This window comes from Stenella coeruleoalba (genome assembly GCF_951394435.1).
Source record: "Stenella coeruleoalba genome assembly, chromosome: 4".
NCBI classification, from domain to species: Eukaryota; Metazoa; Chordata; class Mammalia; order Artiodactyla; family Delphinidae; genus Stenella; species Stenella coeruleoalba.
The window spans coordinates 119,985,769-120,011,193 of record NC_137149.1 but is presented as its reverse complement, the minus strand read 5'-3'; the positions used below and the strand labels follow the sequence as shown (position 1 = coordinate 120,011,193).

The 25,425-nt window shown below is 39.2% G+C and overlaps 1 protein-coding gene across 1 annotated transcript in view; it reads left to right on the top strand.

The window, feature by feature from the left end:
* FHIP1A (FHF complex subunit HOOK interacting protein 1A) overlaps positions 1-25,425 on the top strand; it is a 270,091-nt gene that overhangs the window by 63,172 nt on the left and 181,494 nt on the right. The window contains exon 2 of the mRNA XM_079919280.1: positions 15,285-15,411. The gene's annotated coding sequence lies outside the window, so the exon portion shown is untranslated. The remainder of the gene's footprint in view (positions 1-15,284; positions 15,412-25,425) is intronic.

Here is a 25,425-nt window from a genome sequence, read left to right as displayed (position 1 = left end):
TTTAAAATACAGGGTTTGATTGAATTTTGAAGAAAAGTTAAAGGTACTGTTTAATGTTAGAAATGATTTGTGAAATTTTGTTTTTAGCCTATAGTTGGTTCAGGAAAGTATCCCAATGATAGAAGAGGGAAAGGCTGTGAAGAATATGTAATTGTAAATGGCCCTTTTGAAACCAGAAAAGAGCCTTAGGCATTGAAGAAGCAAATAATTTTTCAAAGCCAGGTCCCTGGTGGCCATACTGGCCATAATATGGCTAGTCCCTGGGGGAGTTTGCTTCTAGTACTCGTGTCTGCCAGAACTGGTAGTAAATACATGTTTAATGGCCATTTGGCCTTGAAGCATCCAGTTTTTTTGTTTGTTTGTTTGTTTGTTTTTGCTGTACGTGGGCCTCTCACTGTTGTGGCCTCTCCCATTGCGGAGCACAGGCTCCAGATGCGCAGGCTCACTGGCCATGGCTCACAGACCCAGGTGCTCCGTGGCATGTGGGATCTTTCCAGACCGGGGCACGAACCCGTGTCCCCTGCATCGGCAGGCGGACTCTCAACCACTGCGCCACCAGGGAAGCCCGAAGCGTCCAGTTTTATCTTCTGGATACCCAAGGACACATGTGGATGAAGGTTAGAGCTTCATGATGCTTGCTGTAGGCTAATGGGTATTGAGAGAGGAGACCTGCCTTAATATAATGCCTATATTTTCCAGGGAATTCTTTGGAGGCCATCTTCTTTTTTAAAAAAAAATTTTAATAATGTATTTTATTTAACCGAGTCTATCCAAAATGTTCAATATGAACATACTATTAATGAGATCTTTTACATTCTCTTTTTGTACTCAGTCTTCGAACTCTGGTGAGGATTTTATGTTTACAGCACCTCTCCATGTGGATGCCCACTTTTCACCAGAAATGCTTGATCTCTGTTGAGGTTGCATAAAATGTACAGTTGAAAAGGTAGAGGGAATGGTTCAAGATGGCAGAGCAGAAGGACGTGCTGTCACTCCCTCTTGCGAGAGCACCGGGGTCACGGCTAACTGCTGAACAGTCATCGACAGGAGGACACTGGATCACACCAAAAAGGACACCCCACATTCCAAAGACAAAGGAGAAGCCACAGTGTGACGGTAGGAGGGGCGCAATCACAATAAAATCAAATCCCATAAATGCTGGGTGGGTGACTCACAAACTGGAGAACAGTTGTACCACAGAAGTCCACCCACTGGAATGAAGGTTCTGAGCCCCACATCAGGCTTCCCAACCTGGGGGTCTGACAATGGGAGGAGGAATTCCTAGAGAATCAGACTTTGAAGGCTAGCAGGAATTGATTGCAGGACTTTGACAGGACTGGGGGAAACAGAGAACTCCACTCTTGGAGGGCACGCACAGAGTAGTGTATGCACTGGGGCCCAGGGGAAGGAGCAGTGACCTGCTAGTATTGGAGGGTCTCCTGCGGAGGCAGGGGTGGCTGTGTCTCACCGTGAGGAAGAGGAAACTGGCATAGGAAGTTCTGGGAAGTACTCCTTTGCGTGAGCCCTCCGAGAGTCCACCATTAACCCCACCAAAGAGCCCAGGTAGGCTCCAGTGTTTGGTTGACTCAGGCCAAACAACCAACAGGGAGGGAACCCAGCCCCACCCGTCAGCAGGCAAGTGGATTAAAGTTTTACTGAGCTCTTCCCACCAGAGCAACAGTCAGCTCTACCCACCACCAGTCCCTCCCATCAGGAAAATTGCTCAAGCCTCTTAGACAGCCTCATTCACCAGAGGGCAGACAGCAGTAACAAGAAGAACTACAATCCTGCAGCCTGTGGAACAAAAACCACATTCACAGAAAGATAGACAAGATGAAAAGGCAGAGGTCTATGTCCCAGATGAAGGAACAAGATAAAACCCTAGAAAAACAACTAAATATAGCGGGGACAGGCAACCATCCAGAAAAAGAATTCAGAATAATGATAGTGAAGATGATCCAGGACCTCGGAAAAAGAATGGAGGCAAAGCTCGAGAAGATGCAAGAAATGTTTAACAAAGACCTAGAAGAATTAAAGAACAAACAAACAGAGATAAACAACAATACAACAACTGAAATGAAAACTACACTAGAAGGAACCAATAGCAGAATAACTGAGGCAGAAGAACGGGTAAGTGACCTTGGAAGACAGAATGGTGAAATTTACTGTTGTGGAGCAGAAGAAAGAAAAAAGAATGAAAAGAAATGAAGACAGCATAAGAGACCTCTGGGACAGCATTAAACGTAACAACATTCACATGATAGTGGTCCCAGAAGGAGAAGAGAGAGAGGAAGGACCCGAGAAAATATTTGAAGAGATTATAGTCGAAAACTTCCTTAACATGGGAAAGGAAATAGCTACCCAAGTCCAGGAAGTGCAGAGTCCCATGCAGGTTAAACCCAAGGAGAAACACGCTGAGACACATAGTAATCAACTTGGCAAAAATTAAGGACAAAGAAATATTATTGAAAGCAGCAAGGGAAAAACTTTTGACAGACAGCGTACAAGGGAACTCCCATAAGGTTAACAGCTGATTTCTCAGCAGAAACTCTATATGCCAGAAGGGAGTGGCATGACATATTTAAAATGATGAAAGGGAGGAACCTACAACCAAGATTACTCGGCAAGGATCTCATTCAGATTCTATGGAGAAATGAAAACCTTTACAGACAAGCAAAAGCTAAGAGAATTCAGCACCACCCAACCAGCTTTACAACAAATGCTAAAGGAACTTCTCTAAGTGGGAAACACAAGAGAAGAAAAGGACCTACAAAAGAAACCCAAAACAATTAAGAAAATGGAAACAGGAACATACATATTGATAATTACCTTAAATGTGAATGGATTAAATGCTCCAGCCAAAAGACACAGGCTTGCTGAATGGATACAAAAACAAGACCCATATATATGCTGTCTACAAGAAACCCACTTCAGATCTAGGAACACATACAGACTGAGAGTGAGGGGATGGAAAAAGATATTCCATGCAAATGGAAATCAAAAGAAAGCTGGAGTAGCAATACTCATATCAGATAAAGTAGACTTTAAAATAATGAATGTCACAATAGACAAGGAAGAAAACTACATAATGATCAAGGGATCATCCAAGAAGAAGATATAAGAATTAGAAATATATATGCACCCAACATAGGAGCACCTGAATACATAAGGCAACTGCTAACAGCTGTAAAAGAGGAAATCGACAGTAACACAGTAATAGCGGGGGAATTTAACACCTCACTTACACCAATGGACAGATCATCCAAGTAGAAAATTAATAAGGAAACACAAGCTTTAAATAACACAATAGACTAGATGGATTTAATTGATATCTATAGGACATTCCATGCGAAAACAGCAGGTTACACTTTTCTTCTCAAGTGTGCACAGAGCATTCTCCAGGATAGATCACATCTTCGGTCACAAAGCAAGCCTCAGTAAATTTAAGAAATTTGAAATCATATCAAGTATCTTTTCTAACCACAATGCTATGAGAATAGAAATCAGTTACAGGGAAAAAGACATAAAAAACACAAACAAATGGAGGCTAAACAATACGTTACTAAGTAACCAAGAGATCACTGAAGAAATCAAAGAGGAAATCAAAAAATACCTAGAGACAAATGACAATGAAAACACGACGATCCAAAACCTATGGGATGCAGCAAAAGCAGTTCTAAGAGGGAGGTTTATAGCAATACAAGCCTACCTTATGAAACAAGAAAAATTTTAAATAAACAATCTAACCTTACACCTAAAGGAACTAGAGAAAGAAGAACAAACAAAACCCAAAGTTAGCAGAAGGAAAGAAATCATAAAGATCAGAGCAGAAATAAATGAAATAGAAACAAAGAAAACAATAGCAAAGATCAATAGAACTAAAAGCTCGTTCTCTGAGAAGATAAAAAAAATTGATAAACCATTAGCCAGACTCATCAAGAAGAAAAGGGAGAGGACTCAATCAATAACATTAGAAATGAAAAAGGAGAAGTTACAACAGACACCACAGAAATACAAAGCATCCTAAGAGACTACTACAAGCAACTCTATGCCAATAAAATGAACAACCTGGAAGAAATGGACAAATTCTTAGAAAGACATAACCTCCCAAGACGGAACAAGGAAGAAATAGAAAATATGAACAGACCAATCACAAGTAATGACATTGAAACTGTGATTAAAAATCTTCCAACAAACAAAAGTCCAGGACCAGATGGCTTCACAAGTGAATTCTATCAAACATGTAGAGAAGAGCTAAGACCCATCCTTCTCAAACTCTTCCAAAAAATTGCAGAGGAAGGAACACTCCCAAACTCATTCTATGAAGACACCATCACCCTGATACCAAAGCCAAAGATACTACAAAGAAGAAAATTACGGGCCAATATCACTGATGAATATAGATGCAAAAATCCTCAACAAAATACTAGCAAATAGAACCCAACAACATATTTAAAGGATCATACACCACGATCAAGTGGGATTTATCCAAGGGATGCAAGGATTCTTCAATATATGCAAATCAATCAATGTGATACAACATATTAACAAATTGAAGATTAAAAACTGTATGATCATCTCAATAGATGCAGAAAAACATTTTGACAAAATTCAACACCCATTTATGATAAAAACTCCCCAGAAATTGGGCTTAGAGGGTACCTACCTCAACATAATAAAAGCCACATACGACAAACCGACCACAAACATCATTCTCAATGGTGAATAACTGAAAGCATTTCCTCTAAGATCAGGAATGAGACAAGGATGTCGACTCTCACCGCTATTATTCAACATAGTTTCGGAAGTCCTATCCACGGCAATTAGAGAAGAAAAAGAAATAAAAGGAATACAAATTGGAATAGAAGAAGTAAAACTGTCACTGTTTGCAGATGATATGATACTATACATAGAGAATCCTAAAGATGCCACCAGAAAACTACGAGAGGTAATCAATGAATCTGGTAAAATTGCAGGATACAAAATTAATGCACAGAAATCTCTTGCATTCCTATAGACTAATGATGAAAATCTGAAAGGGAAAATAAGGAAACACTCCCATTTACCATTGTAACAAAAAGAATAAAATACCTAGGAATAAACCTACCTAGGGAGACAAAAGACCTGTATGCAGAAAATTATATGACACTGATGAAAGAAATTAAAGATGATACCAAGAGATGCAAATATATACCATGTTCTTGGATTGGAAGAATCAATATTGTGAAAATGACTCTACTACCCAAAGCAATCTACAGATTCAATGCAATCCCTATGAAATTACCAATGCCATTTTTTACGGAACTAGAACAAAAAATCTTAAAATTTGTATGGAGACACAAAAGACCCCGAATAGCCAAAGCAGTGTTGAGGGCAAAAAGTGGAGCTGGAGGAATCAGACTCCCTGACTTCAGACTATACTACAAAACTACAGTAATCAAGACAATATGGTACTGGCACAAAAACTGAAATGTAGATCAATGGAACAAGATAGAAAGACCAGAGATAAACCCACACACCTATGGTCAACTGATCTATGACAAAGGAGGCAAGGATATACAGTGGAGAGAAGACAGTCTCTTCAGTAAGTGGTGCTGGGAAAACTGGACAGCTACATGTAAAAGAATGAAATTAGAATACTCCTTCACACCATACATAAAAATAATCTCCAAATGGATTTGAAACCTAAATGTAATACCGGACACTATACAACTCTTAGAGGAAAATATAGGAAGAACACTCTTTGACATAAATCACAGAAAGATCTTTTTGACCCAACTCCTAGAGTAATGGAAATAAAACCAAAAATAAACAAATGAGACCTAATGAAACTTAAAAGCCTTTGCAAAGCAACGGAAAGTACAAAGAAGAAAAAATTCAACCCTCAGTTTGAGAGAAATATTTGCAAACGAATTAACGGACAAAGGATTAATCTCCAAAATATATAAATAGCTCATGCAGCTCAATGTTAAAAATCCAAACAATCCAGTCCAAAAATGGGCAGAAGGCATAAATAGACATTTCTCCAAAGAAGACATACAGATGGCCAAGAAGCACTTGAAAAGCTGCTCAACATCACTAATTATTAGCGAAATGCAAATCAAAACTACAATGAGGTATCACCTCACACCAGTTCAAATGGGCATCATCAGAAAATCTACAAACAACAAATGCTGGAGAGGGTGTGGAGAAAAGGGAACCCTCTTGCACTGTTGGTGGGAATGTAAATTGATACAGCCACTATGGAGAACAGTATCTCAGTTCCTTACAAAACTAAGAATAGAATTACCATATGACCCAGCAATCCCTACTGGGCATATAGCCAGAGAAAACCATAATTCAAAAAGACACATGCACTCCAATGTTCACTGCAGCACTGTTTACAATAGCCAGGTCATGAAGGCAACCTAAATGCCCATCTACAGACGAATGGATAAAGAAGATGTGGCACATATATATAATGGAATATTACTCAGCCATAAAAAGTAACGAAATTGGGTCATTTGTAGACATGGATGAATCTAGAGACTTCCTACAGAGTGAAGTAAGTCAGAAAGAGAAAAACAAATATTTTATGTTAATGCATGTATGTGGAACTGAGAAAAATGGTACAGATGAACTGGTTTGCTGGGCAGAAATTGAGACTCAGATGTAGAGAACAAATGTATGGACACCAAGGGGGGAAAGCGGCGGGGGTTGGGGATGGTGGTGTGATGAATTGGGAGATTGGGATTGACATGTATACACTGATGTGTATAAAATGGATGACTAATAAGGACCTGCTGAATAAAAAATTAAAATAAAATTCAAAAATTAAAAAAAATTAGATTCACCATAATCTTTTATGGCTTTTCCCCCCCCACATTATGTTAGTGAGAATCAAGGGAATTGTTGAATGTAGTTGTAGGTCATTCATCTTCATTGCTGTAGGGTATTCCATTGTATAAATATAACATTATTTATCCATTCTACCACTGATGGATATTTGGGTTGTTTTGTATTTTGTACTATTAAAAATATTACCACCATGAAAAAAAAAAGAAAGAAAAAGTGGGTTCCCACTAGTATCAGTTTGTAGATTTAAATTAATTAAAATGAAATAAAATTAAACTTTCAGTTCCGTAGTCGCTGACACCACATCCCAAGTTCCAGTAACCATGCATGGCTAGCGGTGACTGTGTTGGACAAGTATAGGGCTGGAGATTATCTCTTTGGGCTCCAAAGCCAGTCTATGGGCGCCATCTTCTGATTCTTTTGCTTACCTTGTAAAGGGACATCTACTTTCAATGGAGTCACTAACTTGCACTTTCGTATTCATAAGATATATGAGCATTTTCTGTGGCCTAAAATCACCTGTCATTTGTTTTAAGGGTTAGGGGTGGGGAATTGGAAGTTTGACTTGGGTTTCAGTCCCAGCTCTGCCAGTGAATGATTTTACTTCATCTCTTTAAGCTTCAGCTTTCTTGTCTATAAAATGGGTGTTCATTCATTTATTCATTTGTTCATTCCCTCATTCAACAAATATTAAGTAGTTTCTGTGTGCCAGGCCTAGCAGATGAAACTCCTGCTCTTAATGGAGATGAAACTCCTTCTCTTAATGGAGCTTACATTCTACTGGGGGAGATGGAATGTAAATTAATAGAAGTGAAATATAATATATGCTAGATGGTGACAGTTGCTACAAACAGAAATAGAACAGGGTCAGGGAATGAGTGACAAGATCGGAAGGTGTTTCCTGTCTGTTTTACATGGGGTAGACAGTAGACAGGGAGGGCCTTTGTGTGGAGGTGCTGTGTCGGCAGAGGCGTACATGGAGAGAGGAAGGATAGAGGAGGCAATCTGGGGATGGAGGATCTCCGGGAACAGCAGGTCTGGCAGGAGCGGCACAGTCCTGGAGGGGGAGCAGTGAGGAGAGCGGGAGTACAGTGGGTGAGGGCCCGTGCAGCCATGGTGCCAAAACACACCTTGCGGGGCTGCTTAGAGGATGGAGTGAGATGACGTTTGTGTGCTTTGTACACATTAAAAGAATAATACGCCATAACAAGTGAGGATTGTTTTAGGAATGCAGGAGGGTTCAGTAGTATGAAATTTATTAAAGATATTCATCATCTTGTTAAATGTAAATAGAAAAAATCATATGATCATTTTTATACAAAAAGACATCTGATAAAATTCAGTATCATTATTGATTTTTTAAAAAAACCGTCAAAATATAGTAGGAAAGTATTCTTAGTAAAATATGTCTTTCTCAATCTAAAAACCATCTCAGGCTTAATAGGAAATTTGAGACCATTAAAGCCAGAAACAAAATAAGAATGTCCACTATTTTCACTCTTTATTAATGGTGTTTTGGAATCACAAGTTAATGTAGGTGGTCAACAGAAAGAAAATAAAGTTATAAAGGTATAAAAGCTAGTCATATATTCCTATCATTTCCAAATAAATGATAGGAATATATGACTAGAATACCCAAGAGAATCAAGTGAAAAACTAATTATAAAGAATAAGACAATTTATGAGATAATTTATAAATGTGCCTGGATACCAAAGTAATGTCAGCATTCATAGCTTTCATATATACTAACAACTAGTTTGAATGTAGTGGAAGAAGAAAGTTACCATAAAAAGGATAAAATACCTAAGAATAAACTTATAAAATATGTATGATGTGTGTGAAGGAGTTTAAAAATGCTCCTGAGGGATACAAAAAAGATATGAAAAGGCCTGTCGTATTCTTGGATATAAAGATGCCAGTTCTCCTTAAATTAATGTGTATGTTTAATGTAATTCCAATAAAAATAACAACAGGACTTTGGGGGAGCTAAACAACCTTATTCTATGCTCACATGGAAAAATAAGTAAGCATGAATAGGTAGGCCAATTCTGAAAAAGAGATTAAAACATACTATAAGGCTACAATAATTGAAACATTTGTGTTACCAAATATCAAGTTAATTGGAGAAAGATGCTGTGTTTAGTAAACAGTGGTGGGATAACCAGGTGGCCATCTGGACGGGGGAAAGAAAAAGCTATTTAGAGCAATATCTTAAGTGTTACGCCAAAATTGATCCATATTAAACAGAAATTTTAAAAATAAAGTATATTATAGAAGAAAACATGGGAAAGTTATTTTATAATCTTGGAGTGTATATGGCCTTTCTAAGTAAGACAGAAAAGAGAGAAGCCGTAAGAGATTGATAAACTTGATTACATTAAAAAACTAACAGAAAAAATCCTGCATAAGGGAAGACAAAGAACAAGAAAATGGGGAAAAAATTTTGCTCCTCATATCACAAAGGGACTGATTTCCCTAATAAAGAGCTTCTACAAATCTATAAGAAAAAGTCCAACAACCCAGTAGAAAAGTGGACAAAGGATATAGTCTACAGAAAGAGAGATAACAGTGTCTTTTAAACATATGAAGAAGATGCTTAACTCTGCTCATTATAAGAGATAGTCACATTAGAACTAAACTGAGGTACCGTTCATCACTATTAGATGGGCAGAGATTAAGAAGTTCTGTAACCTACTCTGTAGAGATAATGAGTGCAAAACAATAGTCTCTTTAGTGGGCAGTTTGGCAAAATCTCATACCTTTGACTAGGAGCTCCAGTTCTAGAAATTTATCCTAGGTACAAATATTGAGTACATTCCTCTAGATATACATACATTCATATATACTATGAATGTATCCTACATATACATACATATTACATTCATGAGAAAATGATTTATGTACAGAGATACTTATGTAGTAATGTTTATAAAATGACTAAAGATTGGAAACAACCAAAATGTTCATCCATGGGAGACTGAATTAGTACATTGTGTTACTGTACTGCTGTACATTAGAAAACTGTGCAGTCATAAAAAGATACCAGTGAATCTCTTTATGTGTCATTTCCAATATATGTTGTTTGGTGAAAAATGCAAGGTACAGAACAGTGTATGTGATATGTTTATTTGTTAAAAAATGTTTTCTTGTTTATGAATAGATACAGGCTCTGGGGAGTATAATTTGAATTTGAATACATCCTACCCCTTCTCAAAAAAAAATTGTAGTTAGCACAGTGCCTTGCACTTAGCACTTATTACTTGGTGGTGGTGGTTGTTATTTTCATTGTAATCACAGGGGTCCTTTACCTCAAGAGTTGATTTTTTTTTTTTAAGATTTATTATTTATTTATTTTTTAGGCTGTGCCGGGTCTTAGTTGCAGTACGCGGGATCTTCGTTGCGGTGCGGGATCTTTCGTTGTGGTGAGCGGGTTTTCTCTAGTTGTGGCGTGTGGGTTTTCTCTTCTCTATTTGTGGGATACAGGCTCCAGGGCATGTGGGCTCTCTAGTTTACAGCACGCAGGCTCTAGTTGAGGTGCATGAGCTCAGTAGTTGTGGTGAACGGGTTTAGTTGCCCTGTGGCATGTGGGATCTTAGTTCCCTGACCAGGGATCTAACCCTGTGTCCCCTGCATTGCAAGGCAGATTCTTTACAACTGGACCACCAGGGAAGTCCCAAGAGTTGATTTTTAACAGTTGGGTCTGGAAGAGGAAGCCAATCTCACTATAAATGCTGCTTAATGGATGCCATGTTATTCATCAAAAATGCTATATGTGCTTCCTGAAGGATGCTTCTTGGAGGATGTCAGTACAGGTTCTGCAAACAGAAGATGTCAAATAAGATTGGGAAATGTTGTATATATTAAACAAAACTAAGTGGGCTTCTTTCCTGTAGGCCTTCTTCGAGCCTTTATACACATGATGCGCTTTGTGAATGTTCAAGAGGGATATTTTAGAATGTCGCATTTTCCAAATCTGCTTGATTACACAACCTTAAACAACAATGACCACTACATTTTTTTCTTTAAGAAACATCTTAGGAATAGTTGTTACATTGGGAAATAGCACTTAATACTTAGATTTTGTTTTTGTTAATCTTCGTTATTCATTTTTTTTTTTTTTTTTTTAAACGCGGGCCTCTCACTGTTGTGGCCTCTCTCGTTGCAGAGCACAGGCTCCGGACGCGCAGGCTCAGTGGCCATGGCTCACGGGCCCAGCCGCTCTGTGGCATGTGGGATCTTCCCAGACCGGGGCACGAACCCGCGTCCCCTGCATTGGCAGGCGGGCTCTCAACCACTGTGCCACCAGGGAAGCCCCGTTGTTTATTTTGATCAGTCAGTATCCTTGATTCATTTCTGAGATGGCTGTAGTCTGTCTCTGTCTGCTCTTCCTCCTCGGTGATGTGCTGTAGCTCACTCATTTGTTTCATGGTTGGGACCTTCCCAAGGTGATCCAAATTACACTGTATTTCTTGGGTGAAGAAGAGAATCTATATAATTAATGTAAAATCTCAGGGATTGATTGGATGGAAACTGGAGGTTGAAGCTTCATTTGGTTCCACTTTTCCCAAAGCTTTAAAAGCTTTGCTGTTTGAGGGAAATGAAATAGACTTAATGGGTAGATAGTTGAGGAATTGTGAGTTTAATGTGGAGAAGATCGCATCACCGTGGGTTGGAAGATACGGGTTCTACCTCTGTCTTCCCTAAAGTCACTTAGCTTCCCTGTGCTTTATTTTTATCATCTATAAAATTCAGGGACTGAGTTTAGATCCAACCATTTTAAGACTCTTGAGTTATTATTAATATTCTTTTTTAAAAATTAATTATTTTTTAAATTATTTATTTTTGGCTGTGTTGGGTCTTTGTTGCCACATGCAGGCTTGGGCTTTCTCTAGTTGCAGTGAGAGGGGGCTATTCTTCATTTGCAGTGTGTGGGCTTCTCATTGTTGTGTAGCACGCACTCTAGGCACGTGGGCTTTAGTAGTTGTGGCACGTGGGCTCAGTAGTTGTGGCTCATGTGCTTAGTTGCTCTGTGGCATGTGGGATCTTCCCGGACCAGGGCTCGAACCTGTGTCCCCTGCATCGGCAGGCGGATTCTTAACCACTGCGCCACCAGGGAAGTCCCTTATTAATATTAAGTGGAATAGTGAAGACTGTGGGCCTGGTAGAACATTTTGTTCTTCTCTGCAAGTTTCCACATAACCTGTCACAGTTCGGCTCTTTTGGAGAATGAAATTATTCAATAATTAACTCATCGTCAACTCCACGTATTTGAAAACTTGTAGTTGATTGATTGATTTGTTAATTACTCTCCAGGAAAGCACTTGATTATAACACGGGTCAGTTAATCCAGTGCTATGGAAAAATCCACACCTCCTGTAAAAACGCCCCTCTGCATTCATTTCGTCGATACAGAGAGAAATCTGTGATGTGGATATTAATTCTCTCTGCCCACAACACACAGTGTTCATTTGGCGGTTTGCTGTGCTTTTTGTGCACTCTTTGCCTGTTAACAGATTTATGCACTCAGCACAGTAGAGGTCTGAATTCACTGAATTTATGCCATCTGGAAATGAGGTTTAAATTTTGTTCCTCTGTTGAATTTAGGGATGTGACATAGCCACTGCCCAGAAGGATTCTGAGGCTGGATTTGGTTTTGCTGTGTGGAGATAGCACGTTTTGTTAGAAGGAAAGCACTTGCCTGGGCAGAGATTTGAGTGTGACTGAATTGTTAACTGCCAACTTCCCCACATTTTAGCAGGAGACATACTTTGTTTTTAAATGAGGTGATAATGAGAGAATTACCAAGACCCAGTGAATTTTAAGAGAGTCCTTTCCCTTTACTTGAGTTTTGTTTAACCTTGCTTTTGATGTCATTCTGTGCATCACTGTCAAGGGACTCAGCCTCCTTTGAAGTCTCAAAGTGTGGCTGCTAGCGGAATCACGACGGTAAAATATGAGTGGTTCTCAGTAAAGCCCTGACTGATACACAGGGAGGCATTATTACCTAACTAAACGCATACGTGTGTGAGTGCCTACAATGTAGTGGAAGGGGAGAATGTATGTTAATGGACACTGAAGTGGGAGCGGTATTTCTCATGAATTAGAGATGCCCTTTCGTAATTCAAGAGTCACAGAATGAGAAAAGGCTTGAAATCACCTGAAAAGCATCTGGAAGCAATCTGTAATTCTTAAGAGGCGGTAGGAGAGCCTGTCTCTCTCCAGGACACGATGATAAAACAGTTCATATGGTATTATGGAAGAAGTAGAATTCTCTTGCTTGTAAGCCATTTTAAAACGGCTTGCGAATAAATGCCCGGAGATTTGATTATGAATTATACTGCAAGGTCCCAGGTGCTTTATAATTTTTTTTTTTTTTTTTTTTTTGCGGTATGCGGGCCTCTCACTGTTGTGGCCTCTCCCATTGCGGAGCACAGGCTCTGGACGCACAGGCTCAGCGGCCATGGCTCACAGGCCCAGCCGCTCTGCAGCATGTGGGATCTTCCCAGACCGGGGCACAAACCCGTGTCCCCTGCTTCGGCAGGCAGACTTTCAACCACTGCGCCACCAGGGAAGCCCCCAGGTGCTTTATAATTGAGTAGAGTGAAGAGGGTGGATTTGAAGGTACTGACAAAATTTTAATAAGAAGAATTTGTTTATTTGCTTGTCAAATGTTATCCTTTGCTTCTCATGCCCCATACGCACTCTTTGGTGCCCAGGCATTACAACTGTGCCTAGTTTTGAAGCTTTAGGTCAAGTTGAGGTCCCTTCCTCCATTTTTTTCCCTTTCACAAAACATTTGTTATAAGAAAAGGTATTGCATTCCAAGTCTTTGAGACATCTATAGGTCAAACACACACACACACACACACACAAAACCTCTTACAGTGACTTATAGGGAACCATCCTTTAATATACAGGGCTGTTCCAGAAAAATTATTATGTTAGTGAGTGGTGCATCCTTGCTACGCAGAGATTTTGAAAAGACCTATTTGTTGTACTAGACTCTGACTTGAATTGCTCACCTTAACCCATCTAAAGTCGGGGAAATTTCACTTATAAATACTTCTAACTATATCAGAACAAGTTGCTTCTTGTTTCTTGCTTTGCGTAAGTGATCGTGATCGTATGTAATTACAGCATTGTACTCTGTTTTTTCTTTCTTCTTTATGTGATAAATGGCGTTTTCTCACTTTATTAAAACTCAAAATTTTCTGACAGCTAACAAAATCGTGGTTAACTAAATTATGTCTTTTTGTCACATTTACTTAACTCTTCTTCCCCAGTTATTGGGCATTTAAATGGTTCCCATGCTTTAACTAAGTATAGTATTTATTGTTTTCTTAAAAATTGTTTTTTCTTGGTCATTGTCTCTAGCTTGCACCTGTTCTGATCTAGAATAGCGGCTTCTCATGGGGTTTGTTCAGCATTTGCATTAGCTTCTGCCTTTCATGCTCTAACCGCTTGGGGTTAGTCTCTTTGCTGTCCTTTCCGGGACACCTCTTCTCTGCACTGTTTATCTTAGGTGGGATAATTTCCCAGCCTTCTTTAAGCTTATGTTTTTCTGCCTGTACAGTAGGGATTAAGCCATGCATTTGTATTGTGAAACTTATCTTCCCAGTTAGGCCTGATGATATGAAATGTGTGTCTAAGACCAAAGTAAACTTTACCCATGGGATGGCAGAAACTAAACTTTCAACTCTCAGTGTTTGGATAGGTCAGAGGTACCAGGGAATATTTGGGGAGTATCACACTTTTAAAAAAGTAGGTTACGAAAGTTATTTGTGATCCTCTCCTTGCTATTTTATATTTTGTTGTCCTTATACTATGATGCTGCTGATGCATGGATATGGATTTATTTAGTTTCACATTTTTTTCTCTTCTAAAAGAAGTATATAATTACTTACCATCTCTTGGAGGACAGAAGAATCCTTCTCTACTTTCTGCTACCCAGTAGGAGTCTTTCATTTCTGGCTAGCATTCAGAATTCTAAGTAAAGATTTGATTTTTGCATATAACTTAAAAAATATAAAAAATATATATTTATTTATTTATTGGTCTGGCTGTGCTGGGTCTCAGCTGTGGCACGCAGGATCTTCGTTGCCCCTTGCGGGATCCTCATTGTAGCATGCGGGATCTTTAGTTGTGGCATGCAGGCTCCTAGCTGGGGCACCCGGGATCCAGCTCCCCGACCAGGGGTCAAACCCTGCCACCTCCCCACTCCCCCACGCCCCCTGCCACTGGGAGTGCGGACCCTCAACCGCTGGACTACCAGGGAGGTCCCTTGTTTATAACTTTTTTTTAATAATAAGTGCAAACTGAGGAGAACCCACTCAGTGCACAACAAATGGTGGTAAATATGGGGGAGAAAAACTGGAGAAATTTAGATTGGGTTTTTTTTGTGGTGTATCAATGATTCTGGGGCTTTTTTTTTTTTAATTCCTTTCTGTAGATTTTGGAAGTCTTCTTCTGGGCGTTGCCAGCAGTGCCAAGTGTTGGAGAAATCTTTTCTACCCCTCTGATAGAGTGAAGTGAGCAAACGCAACCTAGCAGAAGGCTCGTGAAGAGAGCACTCACAGGTAATGTCGTCTTTTCTTATTACTATTGAGATGTGTTCCGTAATGTTCAGTAATAAACTTAAAAAAAAGTAAGCCTACTTGAATTTACACATCCAAGTGTTGACAGGAGAAAAATGCACAACCTGGAAGTTTCGAGTTAAATTTTATTCGGGGACCTTACTGAGGACTATAGGCCAGGAGACAGCCTCTCAGATACCTCTGAGGAGCTGCTCCAGAGAGTTTAGGGAGGAGCCAGGATGCATAGGCGTATTGGGCTGGAACAAAAATGTAGTTGAACATCAAAAGATAACTGCTAATCACAAAAACAGACATTGCAAGTTAATGATTTTAATGCTTTTCTGTGTATGGGGAGATGTAAGAATCTGGGCTGAATGAAATTATTCCTTAGATATGCATCTTAACTATCTAGGGCCAGTATCCAAAGCACAAAATGCTTCCTGTTTTTCTCTATCCTGAATTCCCCTCAGGGCGTACCATCAGTGGTGGTGGGGTGGGATGCTGCAGCAGCTGATGGCTTGGTCCTTGTTTACTAGAATGGCAGCAACATTCTTTGTTTACTGGAATGGCAGGCAACATTGCCTGTCCACAGAGGTGAACATTATCTTGTTCAAAGCAGTGTTTCTGAGAGGCTACACTCTCTCCTCTTCTCAAAACATTTAAACATTTTTTCTTTGGGAACTGCATCTTGATCTTCTGGTAGCATTCTTTTAAACATCCTATTTTCTTTCTTTTTAAAAAAAAATAATAATTAATTTTTGGCTGTGTTGGGTCTTCGTTGCTGCACACGGGCTTTCTCTAGTTGCGGTGAGTGGGGACTACTCTTCGTTGTGGTGCACGGGCTTCTCATTGCGGTGGCTTCTCTTGTTGTGGAGCAGGGGCTCTAGGCACGCGGGCTCAGTAGTTGTGGCGCATGGGCTTAGTTGCCCCGCGGCATGTGGGATCTTCCCGGACCAGGGCTCGAACCCGTGTCTGCTGCATTGGCAGGCGGATTCTTAACCACTGTGCCACCAGGGAAGCCCCTATTTTCTTTCTTTTTAAACTACATTGGAGTATAGCCGATTAACAATGTTGTGATAGTTTCAGGTGCACAGCAAAGCGACTTGGCCATACATAAACATGTATCTAAACATCCTATTTTCTGTGGTGGCAAATCTCAACCCTGTGAGGGTGTATTTGGGAAGTAATCTAAATGTCTTCAGAACTACGGAATCTGGGGAGTTCTAATTTTGATCAGGAGCAATAACGTAATGAAACCAGTTTCTCTTTTTATAATTGTATATGTGTTTGAAGGCTTATACACTGTATTGAAAGTTAATTCTCGAAAGAGGTGACTCTAAGTTTCAAGCAATGGTAGTCTTGTTAAAATAAGTGATTAGACTTGTATTTTACAGAGAAGCATATGCTATTTATTTGTATATAAATGTTGGTATTCTTTCTTATTAAAATTGATCAATCAGTCTATCTGTCAGTATTGTAGAAAGGATTCCTGTGTTTATCAGGTTGAATAAGATGATATTTAACTTCCTCATAAGGTATACCTCTAAGGCACTGTAATTAGCATCTTATTAGAGGTGTGTTTTGCATTGTTTCTCAAAGCCTTGTTAGAGTGCTTGTTAAAAAGCACATTGAAAATACAAATTAGTAGGCCACCATCTAGTGTGTCAGAATCTGAATCAGAGTGCTAGGGGGAAGGGTTTGGGAATCTGCGTTTTACAAGTAAATACCACCCAAGATTGATACCCCCAATGCAATAAAAGCATAGTTGTACCTAATCTTTGTATTTTTGGTTTTAAAGGTGTTGTAATCACCTTAATTTTTGCTTTGAATAAAACAGTGCCAGTACTTTTAGTATACTGTTGTGACACAGGGTTATGTTCTCAAATAGCTTATTATTAGATCAAATTAAGAATGTAACTGAATAAAGCTATACTTTGAACTTTATGTCTAAATTCAAAATGGATATATTTTTCATTGGATGCAAATAGATAAATCTGTTTTTTAACCTCTAGATGCTGAATACTAAGTTTTTTGAAATATCTTTATGAAATATCTTCTTAATTTGCCAGTAAGTCGTACGTCAGATATCTTATTCAGATGGAGGGTAAAGAGTAACGGGGTAGTGTCGTGGTCCGAACGCGGGTTGGAAAAGAATTTCCAGACACAAGGCAGAATGTAAAGAAGATAGAATTTATTAGAGAGAAGGGTCACTGCCAGAACAGCGGGCTGACTTCCTAGTAGTCTGGGAGAGTCGAGCCCAAACATGTGCTATTGATCAGTTTTTATAGGCAGAAAATAAAAGAACGGTCCAAGGTGAAAATTTCGTTTACTGATTGGTTGAGGCACATATACCTTCCTTCTATAGGGTGGGAGTGGGACAGGGCAGATGCCTTTCCTTATTTGGGACAGGTCCCGTCGCCCAGGTGGGCTCAGGAATTTCGTAACCACCGCAACTTGGTGGGGAGGGCGATTAAGAGTCAGGTAGGGGGTGTGACATTGAAACTTTTTCAGGCAGAGTCCTCCTTTGTCCTTGAAGCACCATTGTCCTTGGAGCACCAAAGGTAGGTATTAGAGGCCCCTGGAGTCTGTGCTATGCTACTCTAGCATCCAGTCAAGCATTTTTCAGTAAACATTGTGATGAAAGCTTTGCTGTGCAATTTATGGTTCAGACAGGTGAAATCCTTTCTTTATAGAGCTCTGAGATTTTATGAAGCTCTTTGAATACCCTACATGAAATGGAGTATTAACATCAAGTACTAGACTTTGATGCCATGTTATTTTCATTATCATGTGCATTCTTTAGTAACCCTTCCTATAAAGTTATTAATTTTACAGAATGTAAGCTTTGTTTATAAAATGTGTTATTTTTTAGATATTTACAATTCTACAGATTATACCTTTACTTTCAAAGACATATATAATATTATAGCATTCTGTGCATGTTAATATTAAGAGATAATACACTTTATGTAAGATAAAAATGTGACTATAGATTTATAAGTTAAGTCTATTGCAAGAAAATATTTCATTAAGTTTATACTTAAAAAATTGTGTTAAAATACACAACACAAAATTTACCATTTTAACCATTTTTAAGTGTATAGTTCCAGTATTGTTAAGTATATTCACATTATTGTGCAACCAATTTCCAGAATGTTTTCATCTTGCAAAACTGAAATTCTCTACCTATTAAACAACTCCCCATTCTTCCCTCCCCCAGCGCCTGGCAACCACCATTCTACTTTCTGTCTCTATGAATTTAACTCTTCTAGATACCTCATGGAAGTGGATTCATACAGTGTTTGTCTTCCTGTGACAGGCTTATTTCACTTAGAGTAATGTCCTCAGGGTTCATCCATGTTGTAGAATGTGTTAGAATTTCCTTCCTTTTTAAGGCTGAATAATATTCCATTATACCCACACGCATGCACACACATACACATACACATAAATACACATACACACCACATTTCATGCATCCATTCATTCATTGATGGACATTTGGGTTGCTTCAACCTTTTGGCTATTATGAATAATGCTACTTGTACATGGGTATATAAATATTTGTTTGAATTCCTGCTTTCAGCTATTTTGGGTATATATCTAGAAGTGGAATAGCTGGATCATATGGTAATTCTATTTTTAATTTTTTGAAGAACCACCATAATGTTTTCCACAGCAGCTACACCATTTTGTATTCCTACCAATAGTACACAAGCATTCCAGTTTCTCCATATCCTTACCAACACTGTTTTTCGTTTTGTTTTGTTTTTTGATAGTAGCCATCCTGATATCTCATGGTTTTGATTTGCATTTCCATAATGATTAGTAATGTTAAACATCTTTTCATATGCTTGTTAGCATATCTTCTTTGGAAAAATGTTTAGTCAGTGTCCTTTGCCCATGTTCTAATTGGATCATTTATCTTTTTGTTGTTGAGTTGTAGGAGTTCTTTACATATTCTGGATATTAACCCTTTATCAGATATATGGTTTACAAATATTTCCTCCCATTCTGTAGGCTGCCCTTTTACTCTGTTAATTATGTCCTTTGATGCACAGAAGTTTTAAATTTTGATGTAGTCCAATTTGTCTGTTTTCACTTTTGTTGTCTATGCTTTTGGTGTCTTATGCAGGAAATCATTACCAAGTCTAGTATCATGAAGCATTTCCCCTATGTTTTCTTCTAAGAGTTTCATAGTTTTAAGTCTTATTTTAGGTCTTTGATTCATTTTGAGTTACTTTTTGTATATGGTGTAGAGTAAAGGTCCAAATTCATTCCTTTGCATGTGCATATCTGGTTTTCCCAACACTACTTATTGCAGTGAAGTTTGTATTTTTAAAGACAGTTTAGGATAAGGAAAGGACAAACAGACAGTCATAATGTCACTGTTGGATCTATGTAGCAATTCCCATAAAGTCTCTTGCTTCTCATTAAGAATATATTTCAGAAACAAAACAGTATTGCATAGATTTGAAGCTCACCTTAGACTGAGATTTAATAATTGTAGGTAAGCATAGAGCCTGTGTTTAAGTTTTATGTTAGTTATTTGGTGGGCAATGACTTATATTTGGAATTTGATGATGGTAAACTCTGAGTTTTGGTCTTCAGGTAGGGGTGTGTGTGTGTGTCTGTGTGTCTGTCTGTTTGTGTCTGTGTCCTTTTATAGGGCTTGGCCAATGAGAGATCCTCTAATGTCTTAGGAAGCTTTAGTTTCAAGGCCAGAAGCAGAATCGACATTCTTATGATGAAGAATAGCCTGTAATGAATCCTGGGAAAAACCTAAGCCAGCTTGAACCATTCACCTGTCTGGGTAGCAGAAGTTACTTAGATCCTGTTTTTGCCTCTTAGCTCTAAATAGCAGTATATGTGTTGACAGAATGATATTTACACTGGCTTTGAAAAGGTCAAAAACCAGATATTGTGCCTTTGGAAGTCAAGTTATTTTGGGGAAGACAGGAGGGTGTTGGGAGTTGGGTGGGGAGAGTACAAAAGCAAATATATGTAACCAAGAGGAAAGCCTGGGCAAGGATACTTAGAAGGTAGAGGGAGAGCTTAGCTGGATGTAGGAGTAAAATGGATAACGAAAGGATCTAACACTTAGGTGTATTTCTTTGGAGGAAATGACAGCGGATACTAGAGGTAGCACAGTAAGAACCACAAGTGGAAAATGGGTTTGAAAAGAGGTGAAGACAATATGATGTAATATGTGCATGACAGTCCTGAGGAGATGCTGTCAGTGGAATTCATCGTTACGGATTTTGGATGTGTTCTCAGAACAGTGAGACAAATAGCAGGTAGACAGAGGCAATTACAGATATTCTGAGCTGTTGAGAGAATTCTGTATTTGAATGTAGTGTTTCAGGGCTAAGGGCTGTCTATATGAGAAAAGAGGAGCAGTTAGAGTAGCCTTGGAATGCTGTTCTTTCTAATGTAATACCAGAATGTCTGAGTCATACAGAATTGAGGTGGTGAGTGAGGAATGTTTCTCCGTGGCTTCCCTGGCTTTGTGTGGGACCAGTGGGAAACCATTTTCAAAAGTTGTTTTGAGTTAAAATTTAGCCTCAAGACTGTTTTGGGATGTTCTGAGTAAATAACACAAAAAAGAGACTTAAAAACGACTTCTCACAGTCAAATAATCAAACCAGCTGCTTAATGCTGTCATTCTGAAATTTGTTCATTCTGCACATACCTTTTCATAATTTTACGGATTTTAAAATCATGACCTGTCTCTACCTTGTTTTGTGAATTTAGTCTTTTTATTTATTCAGTCATTTTGGTCTCTTCTCATGTTCCCTGACCCTTATAATTTCACTCTAGCTTAGTCTGGGTCTTTTCCAGCTTTCTATGACTCTTCCAATTGACCAGAAGGGCTTAGAATACATGTATGAAATTTATATTTTGTCATGTTTTTCTATTTCACTTTCAGCCTCATTCCTGAAATACCCTGCCTTTTCTTTAAGGGTACAGGCTGCATTGAGTTGATGTACTCAGAGAAGAGTCTCTAATGACTGGTCCAGACCAGAGGTTTGCAAAGTGTGGTCCCCAGGTGAGCAGCAGCAGCCTCACCTGGACACTTGTTAGAAATGTGAATTCTTGGGCTGAATCAGAAACGCTGAGAGTAGAGCTCAAAAATTTGTATTAAACAAGCTCTCTGGATGATTCTGATGCGTTTTAGAGTTTGAGAACTGCTCTAGATGCTCTCGTTAGCTGTGTGCTGTTGTCCAAGCCATTCATTTTCTTTAGCCCTTGGTCTCCTGCTCAGGCAGATCAGGGTTTCCCAAATGTTGGTGTGCACGTGAATTGTCTGGTAAGCTTGTTTAAAAATTGTCAGAAAGTGGTACATTTTTCCTAACCTCGTACCCTGAGATTCTGACTCAGTGGTCTTGGATGACTCAGTTATCTGCTTTTCAGCAAGATTTCCAGAATAGTTCCCATATCTACGATCTGGACCAATGACTATGTCTGTTTCCTCTAAGCCCCAAAGTGATGTGATTTAAAGTGGCTTTTTTGTGTTCAGTAACTGAAGGCTTCGGGGCCAGAACTTTATTTTCAAAATGCAGTTTGCATTATTTTTCAGTGAAGCCATTATGTTCTGCTTTCTTTCCTTGAAAAATGTGATTCTTTCTTGGCTACTCAGATTACTGTAGGAGATTTTTCGCAGGCTTATCCTCATTGGTAAGGCAGTCCGCTCGCTAAAAGAGCTCTCTGCGTCTTATAAACTTGGAGATTTCACTATGTGGTTCTTCTAGGTAATTTATAAAAAAAAAATTAGTAAACTGTAAATGCTGGTTCTTAGGGAATACTATTTTTTATTGAGATCTTTTTGTCCCTACCCTTGATTTCCAATCTCTAAGCTGATTCCCTGTGCACTGTGGTATGTCGCCCTTATCTCAATGTCATTCATGTTTTTGTTTCTTTAGTTTTTACGGTACAACTTTATTAGAATTATTTTTTGTGAGTCTTCCTCTTGTCTCTGTGACTGCTCCTTCCCAGTCTGTTTCCCTCTGTCTATCCTTTGAATGTCGGTGTTCCCTAGGGACTGCCCGAGTTCTTTTCTCCACATCTCACTAGGTGCTGTCCCCTTGGGACCTGCTTCTTCCTGTCTGCCAGGTCCTTGCTCAGATGTCTTCTTAGCACCACCCTTTATAAAGTAGCATCTGACACTCACAACTCTCCTCGGAGCTGTAGCCCCATGTCATCGGCTGCCTCCTGGATGTCCTGCAGGCAGATTAGGTTAACATATCCGAGCTTGAACTCATCATTCTTCTCCCCTGGAATCTGCACTTCCTCTCGTGTTCTCCATCTTGGCGAATGGCATCACCATCACCCTTTACATGACTAATACTTACCCAGCATCTTCTACATGCCAGGTCCTGTTCTGAGAACTTCCATGTAACTCCTCACAAAATCCTTTGAGATAGACTTTACTGTTATTCCCACTATACAGATGCAGAAACTGAAGCAAATGGAGTTGAAGTAACTTTCCCAAGGTCACAAAACCATTATCTGGTAGAGATGGAATCCCAGAGCGAGGAATCTTTTTGTTTTTTCTTTTTTTTTTTGCGGTACGCGGGCCTCTCACTGTTGTGGCCTCTCCCGTTGCGGAGCATGGGCTCCGGACGTGCAGGCTCAGCAGCCATGGCTCACGGGCCCAGCCGCTCCGCGGCATGTGGGATCTTCCCGGACCGGGGCACGAACCCGTGTCCCCTGCATCAGCAGGCGGACTCTCAACCACTGCGCCACCAGGGAAGCCCCAGAGCGAGGAATCTTAATCATTGTGCTCTGCTGCCTTCCTTTCTCAGTAGCCCAAGCTAGACATCTAGGATTACTCTTCCCCTTTACCTGGACATCTGCTCAGTCCTCTCCAGTCCACCTACTTAGTCTCTCTTCAAAGCACACTTCCATTTCTCTGCATTCCATCGTAGGTATTCTCGTCCGGACCTCCTTCATTGTTTGCCCCCGCTGTTATAACGGTGTCCTCTTTCCATCCATTTCTTTATATTACTGCCAGAGTGTTATTCTTCCTAGCAGTAAATCTCATCATGACACTTGCCTGCATCTGCCAGACTCACCCTCCTCGACTGGTCCTCCAGTGTTGGGCAAACCCCCTATTATCTACTTCATTGTTGAGCAAGCCCCACCAATTTGGAGGAACAGGACAATTCCACCATTTGAAGAATCTCGCCACAAGGAAGAGAACTGGGAAGAGTCTCTGCCTCTTTTGGTCCTTAGTTTCTATTTATTTTAATAAAAGAACAATACAAAAAAGTCCGGAGTCTAGTCTGGCCAGAGAGGGAGGGCCTCTGTAATTTTGGAGGCCCTAAGAAGAGTGCTCTCCCACTCCAGTTCTGTGCTCCAGCCGTAGTAAACGACTTGCACCCCCTGTAATATGTCACATTCTCTCTACTTCCTCTGGGCCTTTGCATACGCTCTTCCCTCTTCCTGGAGTACTCTTCCCTCACTGCCCCATTTGCCTGGCTAACACCTTCATCTCCATATTCAGGACTCAGCTTAGATTTCATTTCACCTGGAAAGGCTTGTCTGATCCATTTGCCTTCCAACCAACAGGTTGGGTTAAATGCTTCTTCTTATATGATGTCATAGCATGCCATTCTTTCCTTACCATATGACTCACCAAACTTTGTTTTAATTGTCTGTTTCGGTTGCTTCTTTTTGAGTGGTAACTAGAAGCTGCTACACAGCTTAGGATGATTTCCTCTTAAGTGGTCACAGGCAGTTTTAGTAAGTAATTTGCAGAACAGTATGTCAGCACTTAAAGAAATGTATATATATAAAATGTGGATTTGAAAGGAGTCTTACCGCTTTTTGTTTCTAGCCACTTTACATAAAATTAGCAACTTTTTTGGATGTTTTAGGAGATTTAATTACAAGCATCTAAAAAATCTAAATAATTACTTTCATGAATCATTATTGAAATACATTTTCAAGGTATTTGCACTTGTTGATTTAAGAGTATACCTTCTTAAAGGCTCATTGAGATGTACCCTAGAATCTGCTGGTACGAGTATAAATTGCTAGAACATTGGCAATGATATTAAGAAATCTAAAATCTAAATTTTATAAATTAGATTATTTTTAGAATTTAATGACTGGGGAAAATGCTCAGGATGTAAAATTAAATGGAAGGAGAAGGAATCAAGATTTAATTTCAAGTCATTAAATTCTTAAAAAAAATCCAATTTTAATAGTTGTCCTTCATTCCATTATAGGGATGTCCCATATGTATTTAATCCTTCTCTTATTATTGAACACTTTGCTTGTACCCGTTTTTCACTCTTAGAAATAATCTTCAATGAAAGACTCAGTACATTTTTACATAACTTTGTTTAGATTTCTGTTTTTATTTTATTTTACTTTTATTTATTTATTTTCTGGCCATGCCACGTAGCATGTGGGATCTTATTTCCCCCACCAGGGATCGAACCCACGCCCCCTGTAATGGAAGTGCGGATTCTTAACCACTGGACCACCAGGGAAGTCTCTAGATTTCTGGGTTTTTGTGATAGATTTATAAAAGAATGAGCGAAAGACATTAAAAATATAGATCTCTTATTTGTTGAAACCTTTTGCCAAGTGTGTGTATAAACACACATAATTATGCTTCCGACTTAGTAAGATTTATGAAATTATTAGAAAGTATAGAAAAAAGACTAGGAAGAAATATATTAAAGCTTTAAAAATAGTTTGTCTCGTGGTGGTGCTTTGAGTGATTTTTACTATCTTTATATTTTCTCTCTCTCTATATTGTTGGTTATATATTGCAATGGCTCTATATACCGCAATGGCTATATATTGTTTTTATGATTTGAAAATAAATTAATTCAAAAATAAAGAATATGCCTTCTGGGAATTCCCCTGCGGTCCAGTGGTCAGGATTCCACGCTTTCACTGCTGATGGCACGGATTCGATCCCTGGTCGGGGAACTAAGATCCTGAAAACTGTGCAGTGTGGCCAAAAAAAAAAAAGAATATGGTAAGCTTCTGCTTTGCTAG